A 6,000-nucleotide genomic window follows, 5' to 3' on the forward strand; every position below is an offset into this window, starting at 1 on the left:
TCTGGAACCATGTCTATTTGCAAAGAAAAGTCTAAATTGCTGCACATTTTAACAGGGTCACTAATTCAGTTAAAAATGAAAATGTAACAGGGTCTAGGATTATTTCGATCCCCTTTAGGAATCCAAAGTGCTTTAAGAACACATTTTGCTTCCCCAGTTGATAGTCAGTGCATCTTGAGAAGAGCGCCAACTGTTTAAACTAGCAATAAATTATGGAAGTCAAGATTTGAGTCAACTGGGCCAATAATCCATTTACCAGAAAGTAGCATTTAATGGTCATGTAAACATGCAAACACTGTGAACTCATGTAAATTTTCTCTTCATATTTTATTTCATGTGCATATAAACGCACATAATTTACTTGTTGTAAAGTATTTCTTTGATCTACCTGAAGGCTGTAAACCTCTTAGCATGCTTGACCTGCAACCCTGTTTGGGACCAGAGACTATTCAGGGTTATTACGGATGTGCCTCTGAGTAGTGTGAACCCCAAAATCCACTGTACAAAATGGGCTATACAGCTGGCAGTGATTCTCAGGCCTGTCTGAGACCAGGAGCAGGGAGGTGCCACCAGCAGGCTCCAGATGATATCTGGATAAAGAAAAGCAAGACCTTCTACAACAGGAAGTTCCTGACTAGCATCACATGCACATTAACAAGCTCATGAGGATCGAGTGTCCATCTCTCCCAAGGCAAGTGAAGCCCCAGGTGTAGCTGTGTTGCAGATGGAGTCAAGCACCTCACTTGTAAGAAGGAAGCCACAATATCCTTTATTGATCTAGACCAGGGAGCTAAAAATGTTCAATGGTAAATGCAACAGTGGTTTAACAAGATTGGATGACATGAAAAACTTGGTTATTAACTGAATACAGGGTCTGAACTACCAGGAAGACCCTCCTGTTGAGTTGTGGGACTCAGAAAGGACCCCCTACCTAAATAAAATATTCCAATCTCCTTTTCAGAGAGAAACCTAGCTTCAATCCTAGCTTGGTCAACAGCTTATGTCTGAAGGATTACATACAGACTATCTTTTGTATCACTTAGCTAAGATTTCAAAGTTTAACATGCTAAAGTTGCTAAAGATTTCAAAGTTTAGCATGTGATACTATAAGAGCTCTCCAAACACTGAGAAATAACCCTGATATCCCTACTCAAGGGGAGATGCTGGCATGCAGCCCTCTGCCATGTAGGATTGCTCAGTGGCTCCCGGTCTGCCCACTGCCTCTGGAGAAAGATGACTTATGGTTGCATACCAGCCAGGTGTTAGGGTGACCATTCCAGACCACCCTCAGCTATCCTGTTGACATCTGCTCCCCAGATTCCGGAGTGAACTGGATGCAGCCCTCACAGCCCTTACTGAGGGTTATGGCTTAACCCCGGGGTTGGGGGAGGACAATACCACAAGATGCTAATGTGATTTGGCTCCAAAAGCAAAGGGAAAAGCAGCCAGACTGAGCTGAGGAGAGCAGCATCACTGCAGACACAAAGGAGAGCTCCAAGTGCCTTTGGCAAGCTCAGGCAGGTTCTGGTAGCACCTGCTGTGCCTGCTTTGCCTTGGCTCCTCATGAGGCAGAGGTTGGATGCAGCTGAGGTGTGAAAACCCCCTGCACAGCTGTATCCAACCTCTGGGAAGCAACCTTTGTCTCAGGGAAGACCAAGCACTCCAGTAACACGTCAGCATCTGCTCTGTGCTCTTCAGGCGGCCATCGGGAGATAAATTCTTGCCTTGCATCCCCATTGGTGATCAACTGGTGCCTTCAAGCAAGGAATTTCATTACTCATATCTTGTCTTTACCTGCCCACTTGCAAATGCTGAACTGGTAAGATTTTTTAGCCTTTCTAAAAAGGAAGTCGCAGGTTTTGCCACTGTGAGTTCCTAAGAGCAGGCAAAGCATTTCCCTCACTCCTTTTCTGCCTCTGATTCATACCAGCACTGCCCTTTCAGCTAGGATGAGAGGGTCATGCTGCATGGCCAAGGTTTGCTTTAAGGGCACCTCCATGAAAAATGAGTGATTTAATTTTTATAATCATAAAATACTTCATCACTGAAAAATTCTGTCATTGGGAATATTAAAATATGATCAGAGATATTTTATGCAGCTGTTATTAAATAGTCATTAAACATTTCTGGAAACAATACTCCTCAGGGATTTGACATTGAAGAATAGACTGTCGAGGCCCAGTCTGAGCCATGACTTCGAAAAATATAAACCTACCAAATGCACTAAACTTGTCTTCATGATCAGTTATCTCTGAGTTCAGCAGTTTTCTATATAGCATGCAGAGTTTGGTCTGGGCTGTGTCAATGCACCCCTCACCCAGGACCGTGGTGTCTTATAGGCACCAGGGCATTGCAGTGCATGAGAGGAGAAGCACCATGAAAAGTCCACTTGTCTGAGGATCTCAAGGGTAATTTTTGGATTTAAGGATAAAGCGGCAATTGTCCCAACCAATTTTATACCTACAAAAGAGGTCATCAGGCCAGTGCTAGGAGGCAGTGTTTGGGATATATGGGGAGTGAAGTGGCACAAACTGATTTGGGGCACAGCTCCCAATTGCAGTCTGACCTGTCAGATGTACTTCATGGTGGTTTGACCCACGCTTTGATGATGACTGTTCCTTGACCAGTTGCGAAGGTAACTGTCTCAGGTGGTTGTTTCAGATGTCCAGACTTTGTGTCTACCAGGATCTCTCATTTAGAGATCCTGGTGCTGCTTCTTGTACCCCTCAAACCAATGACAAACTCCCAGCAGCAGCTCAAAGTTTCTTCCCTGAATGTCAGTGTTCTCACCTGGAGATTGATAAAGACAATAGGAGGTTTTGTAGCTCTTCCAAATCTGTTCTCTCCAGATGCAGAGATAACAGTCTCATGTTGCAGTGAGGGGAGCACACAGCAGATTTTTCTATTTTTACCTTATTTTTAGATGGTTTCACGAGAAAATGTAGTGCTTCCTGCTGTCCCTTTAAACTCTGCAGGGATTTTGTCTGCAGGGAAAATCCCCCCTTATTTACAGACTAGTCCAGATTCCCAGGGCATTCAAATTCTCATTCCATTACCAGAGATGTGGCTCAGTTATAACCAGGCAGTTCACCTGACTCTGCTGGAAGTTTTGGTCCTCTGCTCTCATGCAGATTGCTCTGCTAAGGAAAAACAATTCTCCTTTTTAATGAATATGCAAAAAACCAATTTCCACACTCATAAGTCTCTCAGCTGGTTAGTTAAAAGCCTCCACTGGTGGTATACAACAGCAAGAATAACAGCTTGATTAATCCCCATCTACTGGTCTGAACTAAAACCTGTGCCATTTTGTCACATTGCAGTGACAGAGTCATCATAAAACAATGTAGCTCAAAATGGCCCTCACAGATTCAGAAGGTTGTAATGGTATCCCCACTGACCCAAAATATCTGGGGGTATGCTAATTTTCCTTTGCTAAAATGAACAGGGGACTGATTTTGAGATTTCATTGTTATGAAAATATGTTCTGCTCATTTGACTTCCCCCACTCCCCTCCCCCTGAAGCACCAAGAATATTTAATATGCCACACTGATTAACAGTGTTAATCTCCTGTTTCAGGGATGATTTGTCTAGGTAATGTATGCATAGAGAATATGGCAGAGGAGAAACTGTGGTGTCTCACCATTGATCCTATTATCAGATTTGCCTGAAGAAGACCTACTTTTACACAGGGGGGATTTCAAAGCATTAATATCACTCCTTTTAGGGTTTTGCTGATTTTTCAGAGTTACCCCAGCCTGTGGAGACACCCATGCTAAGAGTGGATCTTGAACTGCTATGTGGGATATAGGCCTGGACATAAGTTATCTGTAGAAAATTTCAGGTATCTCCTCCCAGCCTGTGCGTGTTCTTGATTCTTATTCATCAGGATGCTACGGGAAAGAGATCTGGATTGCTATAAAAGCCATTATGCCTGGGACTGAATAGAGAACAGAGCAGTTACTTCCCCAGTTGCACATTTACAATTTTAACATGGTTTGGAGGGAGGTTGTGAAAAAACCCCAAATATCAGTGACTGCTTAGTCAGATCTGTCTATCTGAAGACACTGACAACTCTTTCTGTTTATATTGGGCCATCTGCTCCAGCAGTGCAGCTGGATTCTGCCAACTATACTGGAGCCACTGATGTACCTTGGCTTCAGGCTCATGCTCTGCCTTTCCTATTGATTTTAATGCGGTAGAAGTATCAGCACATATAAAAATATGCATATTATCTGCCCAAATTATTTTTATAATTTATTGTTTTGGGTAATATTTACTATCTTAGGGATAAGCATACAACCACAAAATGTGAATTAGTTTGCTTTTTGTGTGGTTTTGCAGATTCCATGTTGAGGCTGAATTCCAATTCTCTTTAGGAAGAAATGATAGCATTTTGAATCTCCTTTGTTTCTAAACAGCTTACCTAATTGTCTCCCTAAAACTGTTGATTATGGAGTGCATACCTATATAAGCATGTGTATATATTATTAATATTTGAACCTAAACTGCAGTTCAATGTATGCCTCCATATGCAATACAGAACTGCGTTTCCCAGCCTGAAACTGTGTATCTCATTGTGTTAACCATTAAATCATTTTGATTTCAAATATCTTCCCTGAAAACAAAAACCCACTGCACCTCCATTTACGAAAAAGGGAAAGCATAGCCTAAATATTCATATCTTCAACAATTACACATGAATAACACACAAAATTTTAAAAAAAATCCTGTTCTGACACATGGAGGTAGGGGTGAGATAGCGTAAAATGAAACTTGCAGTAACAGATGATGTCACAGTAGATTTTTTTCCACAAAACAACCTTAGGACTGATATTTCTTAGAGACAGTAGCAGGGAAGGATAAACAAGAACAGAGAAGATTTGTATGAACAAACAGAAACCTACATGGTTGTGAGTAACATCAGACAGAATAATGGGTGTGCTTCTGACTGCAAGAGCAAAAGAGCACTAGGATATATTTTCTTTCCAACAGGAACATCCTTCAGCATTTCATGATGGATTCTGCTTGTGTAAGGGCTGAGTTTACATTAGGTAGCCTGCAAACACTCTTGCCAGCTACAGCCAGTGACCCCACAGTCCACTCCAAGTCCTGTGCCACCATATCCTTAATCCCTCCTTTCCTGATCCTCTGACACCTACTGTCCTTCTGCATCCTGTGCCTCAGATATTGTGCTATGAATCATTCTGAGAGAATGATTCAGAAATATGTCCTCCATCCCATTTACTTGTGTATACCATGTACCTCCTGTTCATTTCTCTTAGCCAGACCAATGAAGAGTGATGGGATGATGGGAGAACAAGTCAGCCAAGATCTGGTCTGGTTCATCAGCTGAGGAATTTAAAAATTCTCTGGGCCTAGTGAAACATTATATACTCAACCATCCTCCCCAGGACATCTTGTGTTATTACAATGTGGGAAACCCACCTCAAACTAGAAACACCAGGAATCTTAGTGTTACCAGACATTCAGGAGTAGTGCAAACATTTCCTTCACTCTTTTAAAGGCACTCTTCCTTCCTAGAGCCTTTCATTACCATTATAATCACAGTATAATAGTTCTTGTTTATTCCTCCCTGTGGCAATGCAGATGTAAAGTAAATAGATTGAATAGGCAAATAGATGACAAATTGATGACTTCCTGTGCAGCCTGAAGTTTTTTGAAATGCATGATCCTGGTAGTCTGCTGGTTTTTACTCAAAAGCTGAAAATATCTACACTATCAAAAATACGTTCACAATGAAAGACTAAAGATCGTGTCCTTTCAGATCCACACATGTATTACTGCACCGATATTAATTCAGAAAAATAAATTTAATTTAATTTTCACTTTCAAAAAATACAGAGAAATATGAATTCTTTGTGAACACAACTCTGCATTTCTACGTTCCAAGATACTTTTTTGGCTGCTCTGAGTTCACACAATGTCTTCTGGGTAAAGTGCAAGCTAGTAAGGGTTAAAAGTACCATTGATGTTATTTC

This window comes from Catharus ustulatus, chromosome 2 (assembly GCF_009819885.2).
Source record: "Catharus ustulatus isolate bCatUst1 chromosome 2, bCatUst1.pri.v2, whole genome shotgun sequence".
Lineage (NCBI taxonomy): Eukaryota > Metazoa > Chordata > Aves > Passeriformes > Turdidae > Catharus > Catharus ustulatus.